This window comes from Bufo gargarizans, chromosome 3 (genome assembly GCF_014858855.1).
Source record: "Bufo gargarizans isolate SCDJY-AF-19 chromosome 3, ASM1485885v1, whole genome shotgun sequence".
Taxonomy (NCBI): Eukaryota; Metazoa; Chordata; class Amphibia; order Anura; family Bufonidae; genus Bufo; species Bufo gargarizans.
This window is the reverse complement of record NC_058082.1, coordinates 563,969,255-563,989,577: the sequence shown is the minus strand read 5'-3', so window position 1 is coordinate 563,989,577 and position 20,323 is coordinate 563,969,255. Positions and strand designations below refer to the sequence as shown.

Below are 20,323 nucleotides of genomic sequence, written 5' to 3'. Positions count from 1 at the left end.
AGCTTGAATGGCCAATTTGTAGGCGGGTGACGGAATTCTTTCAATGGTAGTCTTAAACAATCGTACATATGATTGTGCTGGTGAAACATATTTTGCAACATACGGACTATATATGGCTTAGTGAGGGGATTGTTTCTGTGATGGGCATTTACTTCTGCAGAGCTGTCACCCATGAAAAAAAACTTGAAGACATAAAGGCAATGCTTCTAAATTGTCTTCATTAAATGGTAGCAAAAGGGATCCAATTGTGTGATAGACTTACCCCCGGATCTTGAAGGTGGGCAAGTATTCCTGCTCCAGCACACGTCTTCCACATCCAAATGAGGTTATTTGGAAGGCATTGTTGTAATAAATGGGTCACCATCACAGGATAAGACTGTATCATGCATGGACTTTTATGCCTCCATGATTATGATTCGCAGCAGTGATCCTGGCATTACAAACTGGCTACTGGCCTTTGGTGACTTGACTCACCAACTGTTGGCTGACATTTATGCCAAGGTTGAATCCGAAAGGCTAACTTTTATAAAAGTTGCAAGACATCAGGCACAACTGCGTTGACCAGAATATATCAACCTCTTGGATGCAATTCGTACTGACAGGAGACCTGACATTGTTGGACAACAGGTCATTCTGCCTTCTTGCTTTATTGGCAGCCCGAGGCACATGCGTGAGTATGTCCAAGATTGCATGACATATGTCTGCAAATATGGTCGGAAACACCTCTTCATTACTTTCACATGCAAGCCAGATTGGCCAAAAATTAAGACCATGCAATTCCCTAGCCAGGCCAACATTGTGAGACATGACTTGGTTGCACGAGTCTTTCAGCTAAAAGAGAACAAGCTAATGGATTTTCTCACCAAGGGTTGTATTTTTGGAGAACCCCAGTGTTGGTGTTACACAATAGAATGGCAAAAGTGAGGATTGCCACACTCTCACATTTTATTGGGGCTTACGGAAAAGATTCAGCCAAACCAGATTGATTCAATAATTAGTGCTGAAATACCTAACAAAGGAGTGGATCCTGCATTCTTTCAGACGATCACCATGGCTCCTGTGGAGCAGGTTACCCAAACATCCAATGGTTCAGCATCTCTCTGTTTAATTGCAAAATGGCCAGAGAGTGTATTTTACTACTGACAATGCACCTCAAAGAGCTCAGAATCAACCTAGAACAACTCTGACGGCATTTTTTGAACTGTGTCAGAGAGACGAATTTGCAAGGACGCTGCTTTATGTTGAGGTTCCTGCTTACTACATGTGGACTTTTGCAAAGACATGGCATTCTCGCAAACAAGGCACTCACATTTCAGGTCAAGATGTTGTTGTTACTAATGCGCTTGGCAGAGTCTACACTGTTCATCCTAAAGAATGCTTTTATCTTCGTATGTTGCTTCATGTTGTTCGAGGTCCAAAATCCTTTGAAGCAATCCTGACAGTCAATGGTGCACATTGTCACTCATACAAAGAAGCATGTTTGAGACTTGTCTTACTTGATAATGACCAACAAGGGCATGATTGCCTTCAGGAGGCAGTGATAAGCAAATCATCTGTCAAAATCAGAGAGCTGTTTGCGATCATTCTCACATGCTGCCTTTCTTCCAAACCTCAGGAGCTCTGGGAACAATGCAAACAACAAATGGCTGAAGATGTCCTGCAACATGCCCAGAAACAAGAAAATAATAATTAGCTGCAGTTGACTCCTCTAATTGAGAATCAGGCGGTGATTTTTTGGAATTAGCTGCAGTTGACTCCTCTAATTGAGAATCAGGCAGTGATTTTTTGGAAGACTGGTTTATGTTTGTCAAAGTTTGATTTGCAATCACCACAATGACATGGTCATCATCAAGTGAGCTATGAGTTCCTCAAAGAAACCACTTATGATATTAGCCAACTAACACAGTATGTTGCTACAAATGAGCCCATGCTTGACAATGTGCCAGAACAAGAGAACGTTTATGAAACTCTTCTTCAAGATATTCAAAGAAACACTGGAGGAATCTACTTCCTGGATGCTCCTGGAGGAACAGGAAAAACGTTTCTCATTAATCTGCTTCTTGCCAAAGTACGATGTGCTGGTGACATTGCTCTTGCAACTGCTTCATTTGGCATAGCTGCCACTTTACTGAATGGTGGCAGGACTGCAAACTCCACTTTTAATGCCACTTGATTTGACCAGGGAGGACCTGTTTGCAATTTGAATGCAGAATCAGCCATGGGCGATGTTCTCAGAAGATGCAAATTTATTGTCTGGGATGAATGCACCATGGCACACAAGCATGGCTTAGAAGCAGTCAACAAAACACTTCAGGACTGCAGACAAAATAGGAACCTGATGGGAGGAGGATTGTTTTTACTGGCTGGAGACTTTAGGCAGACATGGTCAATCGTGCAAAGAGGTACGGTAGCTGATGAGCTGAATGCTTCCCTGAAAGCTTCACCACTTTGGCGTTTTGTTAAGAGGCTTACATTCAGTACAAACATGCGTGCCCTTACTTCTGGCCACAATACTGCACAGCAATTTGCACAAATGTTGCTTCAGCTTGGAAGCGGCCAACTCAATGGAGCAAATAGTGTCTTTTCCTGCAAAATTCTGCAACGTTGTTCCATCATTTGCTAACTTAAAAAACAATGCATTTCCTGGCATTGCTCAGATATTTGCACATGGGAGGGAGGTTTACTATCCTTGGCTTTGTGAACAGACAATTTTGTCTCCTAGGAACAATACAGTGAATGCGATTAAAGGGGTATTCCCATCTAACTACTTCATCCTTAATTGCTGCCAACTTGCTGCCAGCTAGCTGGTTTTCTGCTGCTAAGGCTGGGCGGGCTTAGGCAGTTTGAGTGAAGGCCGGCCACACCTCCTTATGACATCATACTGAGAACTCAGCCCTTGCGTGCTAGTTCATGTGAAGAGTATGAGTCATCAGTCTGGCAGCCTGCAGTGTCTGTGAGGCCCCTCCCCCCGCTGGGGGAATCAGAGAGCATGTGAAGTGAGCTCAGTGTACAGTAACACATGGCTCTTCTGCACAGTTTTACACACAAAATGTCAGTCTGATCTTTTACAAACCCATTCTGTGCATCAAAAACGATAATTCCATATTATATATTAGCTCAAAAGCTTGACCAACCCCCACCAACCAGCACTGATGCAGATTTGTTTCCATTACAGCTGTACTCCAGTTGTGTATAAACCTTACACTATGTATCTTTATAGATGCATATACAGCTCAGCTACAAGTGTCTTCTCCAGTCCCCTAACATCACTTTGGTTGAATGGCTTCCTATATAGCACTGCTACATCTTTTTTCTACTCCCCCGCTAGCACTGTGTCTAAAAGCTTTATATACAGCTCTGCTACATCTATCTGTTTATCTCTTCAACCAGCACTGTGTCAGAACAGCCGCATATTCAGCTCTGCTACATCTGTTTCTCTCTTCCACCAGCATTAATGCTGACCCGCCAAATATACAGCTCTGCTACATCTGTCTATTCCCTTCCCCATTAGAAATGTGTCTTAACAGCAGCATATTCAGCTCTACTACATCAGTTTCTCTCTTCCACCAGCATTGATACTGACCGCCACATATACAGCTCTGCTACATCTGTCTATTCCCTTCCCCACTAGAACTATGGCTGAACAGCAGCATATTTAGCTCTGCTACATACATCAGCCCCCCATATGCCTCCATCAGCCCCCCATATGCCTCAAACAGCCCCATATGCCTCCATCTGCCCCATTGTGCCTCCATCTGCCCCATTGTGCCTCCATCTGCCCCATTGTGCCTCCATCAGCCCCATTGTGCCTCCATCAGCCCCCATTGTGCCTCCATCAGCCCCCATTGTGCCTCCATCAGCCGGCCACTGGAACTCCATGGGTGAGCTCTGCGCAAACGTGGCCCATGGATGCGGCCGGCGATCGGTGGCCGTATCCATGGGCAGCGAATATAAACAATAGAATGTGATTTTTCTATTTTAGAAGAAAACAATAGGATTTTAAAAAGGCATTATATTTAGTGAAAAGCTCCATGGGGGCTATAGAATGGAATGAAACATGATGAACAAGATGGGAATACCCTTTTAATGCTGAAATTTTGAGAGACATACCAGGCCAAATTTTCACATACACTGCTGTTGACACAACTATAAATCTTGATGTAGAACCTACACAGAGAATTGCCAGACCGCTTATACTATTCAAATTCTTTATTACAAAAAATTACAATTATTTGCATGATTAGACATAAAAACAATAAAGTGCAGGAGATAAAAACGACATCACTGGAGGAGATCTACAGCGGATCTAAGTCCATATGTATTCGACATGATTTTCACTTTTTAAAGTGCATGTGCAGCAGAATGACATAAATGTATAGTAAATATTTAGTAAGTCTTTGGACATTGACCCATGCTGTTTCTCCTCCAGGGGTTGGCGCCATCCTGGAGGAGAAACAGCATGGGTAAATGTCCAAAGACTTACTAAATATTTACTATACATTTATGTCATTCTGCTGCACATGCACTTTAAAAAGTGAAAATCATGTCGAATACATATGGACTTAGATCCGCTGTAGATCTCCTCCAGTGATGTCGTTTTTATCTCCTGCACTTTTTTTGTTTTTATGTCTAATCATGCAAATAATTGTAATTTTTTGTAATAAAGAATTTGAATAGTATAAGCGGTCTGGCAATTCTCTGTGTAGGTTCTATATATATATGATAGCTGCCATAGGCTTAATCAATTACTTGGATAAAGTAATCATCCCTCGGTTGAGGTGGATATCGGATGTTATAAATCTTGATGACAGCGTAGAATACCCTGTTGAGTTTTTGAATTCCTTAGAACCGTCTGGAATGCCGCCATATTGCTTAGAATTGAAAGTTGGAGCTCCAATAATACTGTTGATGCACCACGACTTTGCAATAGAACCCAACTCTGTGTCAAACAATGCAAGCCTCAAGTAATGGCCGGACTGGGGGGCGGGAGCCTTTAGGGGAGGCTGTCATGACGGGGGGTTGGTTTGAGGGAGACCCCGGGTGGTGATTGGTCAGTTTAAGTAAGGGGGCGGGAACCAAATGGTTAAATAGTTGTAGTTTGGGGAGAGAAGGGGCCATTTTGCGCAGCAACGTGAGCTAGCACTCACCGCACTCACCTCTGTCAAGTAATGGCCGGACTGGGGGGCGGGAGCCTTTAGGGGAGGCCGTCATGACGGGGGGGTTGGTTTGAGGGAGCCCCCGGGTGGTGATTGGTCAGTTTAAGTAAGGGGGGGTGGGAACCAAAGGGTTAAATAGTTGTAGTTTGGGGAGAGAAGGGGCCATTTTGCGCAGCAACGTGTGCTCCCACCCACCCTGTTTTGAAGGTTTTGGCTTAAAGGCGGAGGCCAGGTTGTGGTCTTGATTGGGTAGTTGGTGGGGGTTTGTGAGGCTGGGGCGGCAGTAGGTATGCATTTTGTCACGGCGGCTGGGGAGGTCCTTGAAGTTGGAGAGATTATCAGGTGGTGAGGGCTCCACGGTTGGGGCTGGACTGACATGGTTGGCGGTCGGTTGTGGCTGAATTTTGGGGGGCCATCAGTGATGCCTCTGAGCTGGCGGTCAACGGCTAATGGCAAGATGGCTCAACACGGTGGGGTAACTCATTTATTTTGGGGCTTCAAGGACCTCCCCCTTTTGGATTGAGGATTATAAGTTATACATACGTTTTTGGTTATAATATTACAAGGGTTATTTATTTATATGTATGTTATGTTAATAGAAACGGCTGCTGTGGCCGATTTAATCCAACATTGGTGTCCGTGTCTTCTTGGGATTAGTTAACCCGGGTTGTGGGGATCAGGTGGGGGAGGCATGGGCCAATTAAGTAGTTGGGATGGTGGGGGGAGGGGTCGAGCGACAAATAACCAATCCCTCCGTCATGTGATTGAGGCTACAATACTGACTGGCTGCTCTCAGATTGAAGAGGTCTTTACTCCTCACATCCATCTAATCTAAATATATATATATAAGAGTAGAATTACTTCTATTTTGTAGTAAAAGGTTTACTTTAAGGAAACTGATGTCCTCAAACCAGTAGCAAATTTTTTAACCACACACACAAACGACATACAAAATAGACCAGTGCAAAACTGGGCAATTCTTATGGGGCCACTACACAAACAAAAAATTAAATATACCTGTTCGAAGCCGGGTCCTTCTGCTGGTCTCTTATATTATAAAAATGAGTCTGTCTATCCCAACGTCTATCCCAAACATGCACTTTGCACCCTTTTACAGACCACAAATACCAGCTAATGTTGACAGGACAAGACAGAACCAGAAAGAGGCCATTGTTCTCGGGCATCACATTAACCATGTATGTTGGGCAAAGTGAATACTTGCATTTGAAAGAAAAAGATATTTGCTATTTTCCTCCATATAAAACTAAAAAAATGTCAAGATGCTGGTTTTGTTCTGGCTTCACGTCTGCTACGGAAATAAAAAAAATTAAAAAAATCTTATTCCACACATACGGTATATTTGCCACATTGTCATTATTTTATCTGGATAAGAAAGTAGAAGTAACTTTCTGTGTTGCATTACACCATGGGTACTGTGAGGACGGTATACTACTACAGAGCGATCTGGATAGATTGGAGGCTTGGACAGATAAGTGGCAGATGAGGTTTAACACTGACAAATGTAAGGTTATGCACATGGGAAGGAAAAATGCAAGTCACCCGTACATACTAAATGGTAAAACACTGGGTAACACTGACATGGAAAAGGACCTGGGAATTTTAGTGAACAGCAAACTAAGCTGTAGAAACCAGTGTCAGGCAGCTGCTGCCAAGGCCAATAAGATAATGGGTTGCATCAGAAGGGGCATAGATGCCCGTGATGAGAACATAGTCCTATCACTTTACAAATCACTAGTCAGACCACACATGGAGTACTGTGTACAGTTCTGGGCTCCTGTGAACAAGGCAGACATAGCAGAGCTAGAGAGGGTCCAGAGGAGGGCAACTAAAGTAATAACTGGAATGGGGCAACTACAGTACCCTGAAAGATTATCAAAATTAGGGTTATTCACTTTAGAAAAAAGACGACTGAGGGGAGATCTAATAACTATGTATAAATATATCAGGGGACAGTACAGAGATCTCTCCCATCATCTATTTATCCCCAGGACTGTGACGAGGGGACATCCTCTGCGTCTGGAGGAAAGAAGGTTTGTACACAAACATAGAAGAGGATTCTTTACGGTAAGAGCAGTGAGACTATGGAACTCTCTGCCTGAGGAGGTGGTGATGGTGAGTACAATAACGGAATTCAAGAGGGGCCTGGATGTATTTCTGGAGCGTAATAATATTACAGGCTATAGCTACTAGAGAGGGGTCGTGATCCAGGGATTTATTCTGATGCCTGATTGGAGTCGGGCAGGGATTTTTGCCCCCTTAAGTGAGGAAAATTGGCTTCTACCTCACAGGTTTCTTTTTGCCTTCCTCTGGATCAACTTGAAGGATGACAGGCCGAACTGGATGGACAGAGGGCTTTTTTCGGCCTTATATACTATGTTACTATGTTACTCAGCAGGAAACCTGTTATTAAACATCTGAATCCCATCCTTGAGCCTAACAGCCATTAGCAACTGGAGAGTTCAAAGCTGTGGACACCCTGGCCATGAAATAAATAATTTTTATATGGTTACTTTAAGTAAAAATTGTAAAAGTTGCAGTAAGTTTCAGGCTGAAATTTTCATTCTTTCATTCATTTTCAGACCCTAGTTTCAAACTTTTCTCATGTGGCCATGTCCCTCCCAGTATCTGTGTGTCCAGGATGCTACTGACCTCCCCATGCTGCCTTGTGTAGGCTTTCCTCCCTATCTACAGCCTGTGTGAGCCCCCCTTCCTTGAGGGTTTCTCCCTCCAAACACATCTGTTATGCACAACCTCCTCCCCCTCCACCGCTGCTATCTGTAACACTGAGACAAGGGAAGGTGAAAGCAGAGAGGTCCATTGGACACAGGAGCAGCGTTCTAATGGATTGATGGATTCTGCAGCACCAGCAGCTAGGTGAAGGAATTACACAAACTCTGCAGAAGTAAAAGGGTAGGTAATGAACAACTAAAAACTCAGTGCAAAGGTGTCAAAAAAGGGATCTGCATTATGTCTTGTGTGTTGCCACTGTCTGGTATTACAGTTTTGTTAAAGGAAATACTAGACAAGATGTACAAGAGCTGTGCCTCTTTGAGACATGTTTAATCCTTAAAGCGACTCTGTCACCTGGATCAACCCTATACAACCTGGCATATAGCCTGGTAGGGTTGCTGATTAAACCGATACCTATCTTTTATCTGTAGGTAGTAGTGTTGTGGAGGAATTTGAACTTGTAAAATATGCTAATGAGCTATTGGAGCACCAGGAGGCGGGCTTATGCGGTTCTAGCACCACTCCAGCGACACCCCTGGTGTCGCCCCCCGCCCCCTTTAGGTTGACAACCTACACACTCACTGCCTAGAACTGCGCCTGCGCACATCCTGATGAGTGAAGATGTACACTGCGCATGCGCTGTTACTGTCACTGAACACAGAAGTGGTGGCACGGTCGACTTCAATTCATTCTACACAGCGGGTGTGCAGGTGCGAGATCTCAGCGCTAGACCAGCGGTCTAGTGCAGTCAATATAAAGGGAGAGGGGTGTGATTTGACGGAGAGGGGCTTCAGTATGGAGCACCAGGGGTGTCACTGGCAGGGGCGGATTGGAAACTTAAAGCGGCCCTGGAAAAATTACTAAAAGTGGCCCCGGGATCCAAAATGATGGAAGGCAGGGCCAACAATACCATATTGTGGCACATTATACCACTCCAACAGCCAAATACCGCAGTCCATCACAAAATACTGCCAGCAGCACAAAATACATCCCCAACGACTTCAACTGGCCGGACGTGAGGAGGACTCAGGCGGCCCCCTGGGCATCGACCTAACGGGTAATTTTCTTGTAAGGTCTATGGCCAATCCGCCCCGGCTGCTGAAGCAGTGCTTGAACCGCAAAACCTGCCTCCTGGTGCTCCTTAGCATATTTATAAAAGTTCACATTTCTCCATAGCGCTACTCTCTACACATAAAAGATAGGCATCGTCTCAATCAGTGTCAGCACAGGTTAGGTCATCAGAAATCAGATCGGTGGGGTCCAACTCCCGGCACCTCCACTGATCTATTGTTTGAAGAGACCACGGCGCTCATCGAGCACTGCAGGCCATGTTACGTCAATTTCATCGGTCACATGGACTGGTCGCGGCTCAGTCCCATTCAAGTCAATGGGTCTGAGCTGCAGTACCAAGCAATAGCCACTGTACAATAGACTGTGCTGTGCTTGGTAAACTGCGAGGAGAGCGCCAAGGCCTCTTCAAACAGCAGATAGGTGGGAATGCCGGGTGTCGGACCCCCTCCGATCACATATTGATGACCTATCCTCGGACAACCCCTTTAACTGTACAGGCCCACATGCTGACCGCTTTTATTGCATCCCTAATTTGGCGCAGTTCCACATCACAGCATCCACAGGGAGGGGGCCACCAAGCAGCCCAACAGCACCCCTGCTATCGGGCTAAACCCCCATGGATCTGGGTCACACCACCCACAGGCACCACAGAACCAATGGCCACCATGTGAATAGAGGACAAAAGCTAGTATACACCACTTTTTGATTGGTGGGGTTCTGTCCTCTAGGATCTTGAGAAAGAAGGAGCCCCGTTTATTTGAATGTCATGGCTGCTGTGCAGCATTGTGACCCCTTCATTCTTAGGGTCAGTGAGGTCCCATAGGTTGGATCTCCACCTATCATCAAGCCAAATGCCATCACTCTATGAAGACCTACTTTCAATTTTTCCACTGTCTCCTTTCATAATCCACAATTACCCAGAGTGCAGATGAGCCCCCGTACCCACTGGGCACCATAGTTACACCCATGCCACTCAGGAGTCTGGGAAAACTGGGTATTAATCCCAGATGGAGCAACCATGGCAGCCTCATATTATAATTAGTGTTGAGCGAATCGAAGTTCACAATCTGGACTTCGATCCGTATTTCAGGAAAAATATGATTCTCCGCAAAGTTTAATTTCCTTGCACTTCATGGTACTGAATTGATTTCCCCCGAAATGGCGGTAAAAAAAAGAAATCATATTTACCTCATCCATTTGATCACACTGAAGCCGCCGCGGCCATCTTGTTTGAAGATCCCACGCAAAATCTCGTCCGTGGTGACCCATGACGTCACCACAGCGGCCGACGTGATGACGTCATTTTGCGCCTAGTCTTCAAGCAAGATGGCCACAGCGGCCTCTTTGCACTCAAATGGATGAGGTAAGTGCAATTTCCTTTTTGTTTTTTAAATTGCAAACACTAAAATGCTTTAATATAGATCTCAGATGCTGCGATCAGCAATGAATGTGGCATCTGAGGGTTACAATGACGGGGGGCGGCATAATCGCCGTTTCCTGTCATTGCACCCACTACTTACAAATAAATGAGCTTCGTGACAAAGTAACCAGTGATGGCCAGTTCGCATTGTTCTCCCGCGAACATATGCGGGCTGCCATCTTTTTTCACAAAACCGGTAGGAAAACAAGTGCGGTCAGCGGGAACAGGCGGTTCCGAGAACAGCCACCGGGGGCATTCCTCGGGCTGTTCTCGGAACTGCCTGCTCCCGTTGACCGCACTTGTTTTTAGACCGGCTCGCGCACAGGCACAGGTAAGGGCTTACCTGTGCCTCGCTGGACTTGTGAAAAAAGATGGCAGCCCGCATGTGTTCGCGGGAGAACAATGCGAACTGGCCATCACTGAAAGTAACTCCGCTCTTCTCTAAATATAATTACCTTTGGCTACAGCTTTTCCAGAAACACATCTCACTAAGGGTCCATTCACACGTCAGTATTTTTACCTTTCCAGATAAACGTTCCTGTTTTTTGCGGATCCGAAAATCTGGATGACATGAGGATGCTTTTAGCATGTCTTCCAGATTTTCGACGGATCCATTGACTAGAATGGGATGACGGAACGCAAAATCGGACAAATAGTAGGACAGGGTATATTTTTTTTCCAGGAACCGAATAACGGAACCCACGGAACGGAACGGAATCACGGAATCGGAGAGCACCATGAGTGCTGTCCGATTATTTGCTGATTCCATTGAAAATGAATGGATCCGCATAACGTTCCGTTTTTAATCGGAACGGATGCGGAACACCAAAACGGACGTGTGAATGGACCCTAATAAACGGACAGTCGCAAATGGAGGATGCGTTCGTTCATCAACCTTTCTACTGTCTGACAAGCGGCTAAATCATTTGTTACAATGTAACTCAAGGCTGTATACAATTGTAGCAAACGCATTCTTAGGGCTCATGAACATGTGCCGGCCCGGACCCGTGCTACGGGCCACAAATTTTGGTCCGCAATGCACGGCCACCATAGGCAGACATAGAATCCATCCACTTGAATAGGGTCCGTGATCCGCATCCGACGGTCCGCACCGCCAAAAAAGTAGTGCATGGACAGGAGTACTTCCGTGGGGTTCCGTGCCTCGCCTTCTGGATTGTGGACCCATTCAAGTGAATCCGTGATGTGGTGCGCTAGCGGCCGGTATATTACAGACCCGCTTTTTGCAGGCCGCACTGGCCGACAACGGTCGTGTGCATGAGCCCTTAGGATTCCATCCAGAATTTTCCTACTCAAAAACAGAATACTCTTTTTTTCTGATACAGACGTCCAAACCCCCTGAAAACTAGACATTCCATGTAGTGCATTGCATATGAATCTCAGTCTTTGGAAGCAAGACGACAACAAGGGAATTGCAGGCATCTGCTCCCTTAAGGTTATGGACCTACTGCCGGCTGCTGCATGGCAACCACTGGGATCCTTGGCAAGGTGTGACAGTAGGTGGTAAATGCCTAATATCCGCAGATAATCCACATCTATAATCATCGACTTACCTTTTAATAGAGACGGGAAACACCAACAGCAGAGGAAATCACTGCCGGCCTTCTGAAACTGAGCTTCCGACTCTATTTCCGCATTGTGCCCTCAGGTTATAACATGTAGATGCATCAAAGTGAGGTCGCAGCCTATACCTCTAAGAAGAAGAAAAGAACACAATAATGGGCAAAAAACCTGCAAAACCAGTGCTCAGCCTTCACAGTGAGCAGAGCATCCCCGCGGTAGGCTCCTAGGTTTACCTTTCATGAGTCATTGTTATATTGGACCAATGGGCTAGAACGTAATCCTATCCACATATCTTCACAAAGCCTTACTGAATGTCTATGGGGCGTCATCCATTAACCCAGTTTCAGAGAGGTGGAAATGCTGAAGGGCACAGCTTAATACCTGTTCTTTCCTGCATTAATACAGAAGTGAGAACCGATTATCACAATGTTACATTGCTCAATGCCAAGCAGCAGCTGCCAAAGCAAATACAGTATCTGGATTCAAGAAAAGGAAATTTTACAAAAGTTGGGACATATAAATGTTTTTGTCACTGTATTAATAATGACTTCTTGGATCTGATGTGTGCAGCAGCTAACCTCTCATGCAATTATTATATATAGTGTTTAGCAAATCAAAGCAACCAAAGTTTAGGAAAAATTCAATTCGCCACAAGTCCGAATTTCCTCACGCTTCATGACAATGAATCAGTTTTTCCTAAAATAGCGACTGCACTGCATGTGTTAAAAGGTAAAAGTAAGAAGCCCGGGAATGTGAGATCTCCCACAATGCCGTGCAGCCAGCCAGTATGCTGGTAGCCATCCGCTGTGATGTCACATGCCCTGTAAAAGCCTCATCCCGCACGGTGTCCGCCATTGTCCTGTCAGCTGAGCAAAGGGAGAGACGTAGCAAGCGTTCACGCGCTAGAGACAGTGTTGCTGAAAACTGTTTAAAAAATAATATTGGAAAGGGGGACTGCAGGGAGATCGTAGGGAGAGTGCAGGAAGACTGTACTGAGACAGTAGGGAGACTGTACTGAGACAGCAGGGAGATCGTAGGGAGAGTGCAGGGAGACTGTACTGAGACAGTAGGGAGACTGTACTGAGACAGTAAGGAGATCATCGGGAGAGTGAAGGGAGACTGTACTGAGACAGTAGGGAGACTACTGGGAGACTGTACTGAGACAGTAGGGAGACTGTACTAAGACAGTAGGGAGACTGTACTGAGACAGCAGGGAGATCGTATGGAGAGTGCAGGGAGACTGTACTGAGACAGTAGGGAGACTGTACTGAGACAGCAGGGAGATCGTAGGGAGAGTGCAGGGAGACTGTACTGAGACAGTAGGGAGACTGTACTGAGACAGCAGGGAGATCATAGGGAGAGTGAAGGGAGACTGTACTGAGACAGTAGGGAGACTACAGGGAGACTGTACTGAGACAGTAGGGAGACTGTACTAAGACAGTAGGGAGACTGTACTGAGACAGCAGGGAGATCGTAGGGAGAGTGCAGGGAGACTGTACTGAGACAGTAGGGAGACTGTACTGAGACAGCAGGGAGATCATAGGGAGAGTGAAGGGAGACTGTACTGAGACAGTAGGGAGACTACAGGGAGACTATACTGAGACAGTAGGGAGACTGTACTGAGACAGTAGGGAGACTGTACTGAGACAGCAGGGAGATCGTAGGGAGAGTGCAGGGAGACTGTACTGAGACAGTAGGGAAACTACAGGGAGACTGTACTGAGACAGTAGGGAGACTGTACTGAGACAGAAGGGAGACTGTACTGAGACAGTAGGGAGACTACAGGTTGAGTGTATTGCTGTGTGCACGACGTTCTACTGCACCCACATTGAGTTAGGCCTCATGCACACGACTGTTGTTCGGGTCCGAATCCGAGCCGCAGTTTTTATGGCTCGGTTGCAAACCCATTCACTTCAATGGGGCTGTAAAAGATGTGGACAGCAGTCCGTGTGCTGCCCGCATCCGTTGCTCCGTTCCGTGGCCCGGAAAAAAACATATAACATGTCCTGTTCTTGTCCGTTTTGCGGACAAGAATAGGCATGTCTACAATAGGCTGCCCGTTGCGTTCCGCAAATTGCGGAAGGCACATGGGCGGCTTCCGTTTTTTGCGGATCCGCAAAAAAAATGGAACGGTTGTGTGCATGAGGCCTTAATCTGTTATTTTACTCATACAGTTAGTGGGGGAGATTTATCTAAATTGGTGTAAAGTAAAAACAGCTTAGTTGCCCGTAGCAACCAAGCAGAATCAAATTTTCATTTTGCAAAGCTCCTTTAGAAAATGAAAGGTGGAATTGTGTGCAGCACGTTCTACGGCACCCAGATTCAGAGTTAATCCATTCTGTTAGAGAAACAGTTACGTTGCGTCCTTATTCCAGGATGGTGAAATATTTTGTCCTGTTCGCACAGCAGAGCGAAATTTACCATAGCGAATGGCTTCTGTTAGCTGTTGCGTTACATAGCGTCTCTCCTGATGCTGATATGGGGTAACGGCATCTGAAGGGTTAAAAGTCTGCGACCGCCATTACCACTGGTCACGGACAATGGTGCCGGGTGTCTGCACTTTAAAACATCAGACACCCTGTGGCCATTATTAAATGCCCGGCCGTCAACGTAAATATACTGTCGGCGGTCGGGAAAGGGTTGACTTCCAAGCCTTCACACTGAGAGGCCCGGGAATATCTGACTTATAGCGATTCAAATTTCTTGTTGAAGTCCGGCGAATCGGCCAAATCAAATTTTTAAAAACTTCGCTCATCTCTATTTACATACCTACATGTACAGGTATACAGCAGGATATTCATTTGTATAGTAAAATAGCTACAGCAGTGGTTACATCAAGGGCACCATCGCGCCTGCGGTTTTACCTCTTTATAGCACTCCTGTTTCTTTTAACCAGTAATACTGTTTTTATCCACCTTACAAAACTTTAAGAAATAGATGTATTGTGGTAATGTAACATCATAAATTACAAACTGAATGTCAGAAATTACTGCACAGACCGGACGTTTGTTAACAGCCCGCAACAGTCAGTAATTTTCCAAATAATGCGAAATGCATCCGCTAACATATGACTCAGAGTTTTAATCTTATAGCTGCAACAGAGGCGCGGTGAGCACTGGGGTCCCTTTAAGATGAGATAAGTATTTTGTGACGCCAGTTGCAATGAAGCAACAATGGGACAGAGTCCCTTTAAGGACTGGTGTTGGTACCCAGGTGTAGGAATGGCCGAGTGGTAGAGGGTGGCCTATAATGTCCCTTAATGTTTTGTGCACGTGTCACAGTGGTCCTACCTGGATATGCTGGAACCCCAGGCTTTGGCTCTGAAGCAGACAAAGGGGGTAGTTGAATTGTGGGATGAAGAATAAATTGAGTCCAGACCTTGAATATAGTTGAACAGCAGGTTTACTTGAATAAACGTTCATCAGAGACAGTCTTCAAACTTTGTCTTGGTTCCAGCAGGCTTTAGCATTAAAACTGGCGTGGAAACTCATCTCTGCTACATCTGTTTCTCTCTGGCTCTGCTGTACTGACAGGCTGGCTATATAACTCAGCTTTTGCTATATGCTGCACTTTCCCTCTCTAGTCTGTCTCTTAAGTTATACCAGAGAACTTTCTTCCTGGCTTCTAAGGCTTCAAGTTTCTGCCTCCATGTCCAGCTGAGCTTAGGGTGCTCTGGCTGGCTTGGTTTGTGCTTGGGTACGTCCCAAAGAGACGTGGCCCTGCACACCTTCAGCTATCTTGGGGTAAGCTAGGACTGACCTCTAACTAACTATACTCCTCCCTTCCTTAGAGAGAGGGTCAGAATGGAAAGAAGGGTTCCATTCTCTCTAACGGTAGTTCTGCCATGCTTGCTGCCACCTACTGGTGAACTGGGTACATTACATGAACATATACCGTTGCATAGAAATAGGACTTGGAATAAATGCATAGATGAAATGATATTAGCATACACAGATAGAAGCAGGGCATAGGAGTGGTAATGCCACTCAGGGGCGTTACATTGCCCCTGACTTAAAACCAAGCTGTCCTCGGCTTGTGCTTAGGATGTGCTCCAAGGAAGATTATAGTGCTGCATGAGACTATTTTTCTATTTCTAACTGATATAGCAACAACTACCACTAGGTCTCTGCCCGTATGAGTAGGGTGTCTATTCACAGTTTTCCCTCTTGGTATAAACCAGAGAACCAAAGAGTCTGCACCAAGCACTCATTCCTGGCTTCCTTTTGAGTATCGTGGCCACTAATACCAAAGAAAGCATGTAATCCCACCACAATGCAATGAAATCCTGCAAACAGAAGGGTGGCTTCATCCTGTATTCCCTTCCAGCACCAAGGTCTCATCATGTTTTATGCTTTGTCACCTTGATGTCTGAACTGGTAGCTTTTCACACATTTTTCCTAAGACAGTGCACAGTGCCTTAAGGCACCTAGAACTAGGAGGAGGAACCAGCCTACCTTTCATAGCTCTCAAGAGGGTCCCCTCTTAACTCACAGTTTAGCAGTGGGGTTACCCTTTAAAGATGTTTAGACTGCTTGTGACTTTACCACTTGGTCCTCCCTGTGTAGCAACAGCACATGAATCCAAAGACACAGGACATACTGGCTCCTTCCCCTCCCAAGTCTGTGGAGAGAAAAAGGTTAAGGGTAGGGATGAGCGAACTCGAACTGTATAGTTCGGGTTCGTACCGAATTTTGGGGTGTCCGTGACACGGACCCGAACCCGGACATTTTCGTAAAAGTCCGGGTTCGGGTTCGGTGTTCGTCGCTTTCTTCGCGCTTTTGTGACGCTTTCTTGGCGCTTTTTGAAAGGCTGCAAAGCAGCCAATCAACAAGCGTCATACTACTTGCCCCAAGAGGCCATCACAGCCATGCCTACTATTGGCATGGCTGTGATTGGCCAGAGCACCATGTGACCCAGCCTCTATTTAAGCTGGAGTCACATAGCGCCGCCCGTCACTCTGCTCTGATTAGCGTAGGGAGAGGTTGCGGCTGCGACAGTAGGGCGAGATTAGGCAGATTAACTCCTCCAAAGGACTTGATTAACTGATCGATCTGCAGCTGTGGATCATTGAGCTGCTGATCCTCAATTGCTCACTGTTTTTAGGCTGCACAGACCGTTTGTCAGTCACATTTTTCTGGGGTGATCGGCGGCCATTTTGTGTCTTGTGGTGCGCCAGCACAAGCTGCGACCAAGTGCATTTAACCCTCAATGGTGTGGTTGTTTTTTGGCTAAAGCCTACATCAGGGTGAAGCTGTCACACCAAGTGCATTTAACCAGCAATAGTCTGTTCATTTTTTGGCCATATACAAAATCAGGGGCAAGCTGCGCCTGTCACCAAGTGCATTTAACCCTCAATGGTGTGGTTGTTTTTTGGCTAAAGCCTACATCAGGGTGAAGCTGTCACACCAAGTGCATTTAACCAGCAATAGTCTGTTCATTTTTTGGCCATATACTAAATCAGGGGCAAGCTGCGCCTGTCACCAAGTGCATTTAACCCTCAATGGTGTGGTTGTTTTTTGGCTAAAGCCTACATCAGGGTGAAGCTGTCACACCAAGTGCATTTAACCAGCAATAGTCTGTTCATTTTTTGGCCATATACTAAATCAGGGGCAAGCTGCGCCTGTCACCAAGTGCATTTAACCCTCAATGGTGTGGTTGTTTTTGGCTAAAGCCTACATCAGGGTGAAGCTGTCACACCAAGTGCATTTAACCAGCAATAGTCTGTTCATTTTTTGGCCATATACTAAATCAGGGGCAAGCTGCGCCTGTCACCAAGTGCATTTAACCCTCAATGGTGTGGTTGTTTTTTGGCTAAAGCCTACATCAGGGTGAAGCTGTCACACCAAGTGCATTTAACCAGCAATAGTCTGTTTATTTTTTGGCCATATCCCAGTCTAATTCTGTCACTAAATCCATACCGGTCACCCAGCGCCTAAATACTAGGCCTCAAATTTATATCCAGCTAAATCTGTCCCTAGTGCTGTAGCTGGGCGAGTTATTTAGTGTCCGTTCAAGCACATTTCTTGTTCTGGGTTGAAATACAATTCCCAATTTAGCAATTTCATAATTTAGTGGTTTCTGCTATATCAGAGCTATTTGAAATCTATCCCTAAAAGGGTATATAATATTCAAGGTGCACATTGGGTCATTCAGAATAACTTCACACACACCCGCTACTGTGTATTTCCAAGTCTAATTCTGGCACTAAACCCATACCTGTCACGCAGCGCCTAAATACTAGGCCTCAAATTTATATCCAGCTAAATCTGTCCCTAGTGCTGTAGCTGGGCGAGTTATTTAGTGTCCGTTCAAGCACATTTCTTGTTCTGGGTTGAAATACAATTCCCAATTTAGCAATTTCATAATTTAGTGGTTTCTGCTATATCAGAGCTATTTGAAATCTATCCCTAAAAGGGTATATAATATTCAAGGTGCACATTGGGTCATTCAGAATAACTTCACACACACCCGCTACTGTGTATTTCCAAGTCTAATTCTGGCACTAAACCCATACCTGTCACCCAGCGCCTAAATACTAGGCCTCAAATTTATATCCCGCTAAATCTGTCCTTAGTGCTGTAGCTGGGCGAGTGATTTAGTGTCCGTTCAAGCACATTTCTTGTTCTGGGTTGAAATACAATTCCCAATTTAGCAATTTCATAATTTAGTGGTTTCTGCTATATCAGAGCTATTTGAAATCTATCCCTAAAAGGGTATATAATATTCAAGGTGCACATTGGGTCATTCAGAATAACTTCACACACACCCGCTACTGTGTATTTCCAAGTCTAATTCTGGCACTAAACCCATACCTGTCACCCAGCGCCTAAATACTAGGCCTCAAATTTATATCCCGCTAAATCTCTCGTTACCGCTGTCCTGTTGTGGCTGGGAAAGTTATTTAGTGTCCGTCAAAGCACATTTCTTGTTCTGGGTTGAAATACAATTCCCAATTTAGCAATTTCATAATTTAGTGGTTTCTGCTATATCAGAGCTATTTGAAATCTATCCCTAAAAGGGTATATAATATTCAAGGTGCACATTGGGTCATTCAGAATAACTTCACACACACCCGCTACTGTGTATTTCCAAGTCTAATTCTGGCACTAAACCCATACCTGTCACCCAGCGCCTAAATACTAGGCCTCAAATTTATATCCCGCTAAATCTGTCCTTAGTGCTGTAGCTGGGCGAGTTATTTAGTGTCCGTTCAAGCACATTTCTTGTTCTGGGTTGAAATACAATTCCCAATTTAGCAATTTCATAATTTAGTGGTTTCTGCTATATCAGAGCTATTTGAAATCTATCCCTAAAAGGGTATATAATATTCAAGGTGCACATAGGGTCATTCAGAATAACTTCACACACAAGCTTCTGTGCATTTCCAAGTCTAATTCTGTCACTAAATCCATACCGGTCACCCAGCGCCTAAATACTAGGCCTCAAATTTATATCCCGCTAAATCTCTCGTTACCGCTGTCCTGTTGTAGCTGGGAAAGTTATTTAGTGTCCGTCAAAGCACATTTTTTGTTCTGGGTTGAGGTACAATTCCCAATTTAGCAATTTCATAATTTAGTGGTTCCTGCTATATCAGAGCTATTTGAAATCTATCCCAAAAAGGGTATATAATATTCAAGGTGCACATAGGGTCATTCAGAATAACTTCACACACACGCTTCTGTGCATTTCCAAGTCTAATTCTGTCACTAAATCCATACCGGTCACCCAGCGCCTAAATACTAGGCCTCAAATTTATATCCCGCTAAATCTCTCGTTACCGCTGTCCTGTTGTAGCTGGGAAAGTTATTTAGTGTCCGTCAAAGCACATTTTTTGTTCTGGGTTGAAGTACAATTCCCAATTTAGCAATTTCATAATTTAGTGGTTTCTGCTATATCAGAGCTATTTGAAATCTATCCCTAAAAGGGTATATAATATTCAAGGTGCACATTGGGTCATTCAGAATAACTTCACACACACCCGCTACTGTGTATTTCCAAGTCTAATTCTGTCACTAAACCCATACCTGTCACCCAGCGCCTAAATACTAGGCCTCAAATTTATATCCCGCTAAATCTCTCGTTACCGCTGTCCTGTTGTAGCTGGGAAAGTTATTTAGTGTCCGTCAAAGCACATTTTTTGTTCTGGGTTGAAGTACAATTCCCAATTTAGCAATTTCATAATTTAGTGGTTTCTGCTATATCAGAGCTATTTGAAATCTATCCCTAAAAGGGTAGATCATATTGAAGGTGCACATAGGGACATTCAGAATAACTTCACACACACCCGCTACTGTGTATTTCCAAGTCTAATTCTGTCACTAAACTCATACCTGTCACCCAGCGC

At 44.9% G+C, this 20,323-nt stretch overlaps 1 protein-coding gene across 2 annotated transcripts in view; it reads right to left on the bottom strand.

Moving 5' to 3' along the window:
* Positions 1 to 20,323, bottom strand: part of B3GALT5 (beta-1,3-galactosyltransferase 5) — a 115,357-nt gene that overhangs the window by 69,963 nt on the left and 25,071 nt on the right. Inside the window, exons 2-3 of one of the 2 annotated variants that reach the window (XM_044287470.1) lie at positions 12,213 to 12,370; positions 11,970 to 12,109 (exon numbers count right to left, since the gene is read on the bottom strand). The gene's annotated coding sequence lies outside the window, so the exon portion shown is untranslated. Of the gene's footprint in view, positions 1 to 11,969; positions 12,154 to 12,212; positions 12,371 to 20,323 lie in introns of those variants that run through there. The other variant, XM_044287471.1, reaches the window with a different exon arrangement.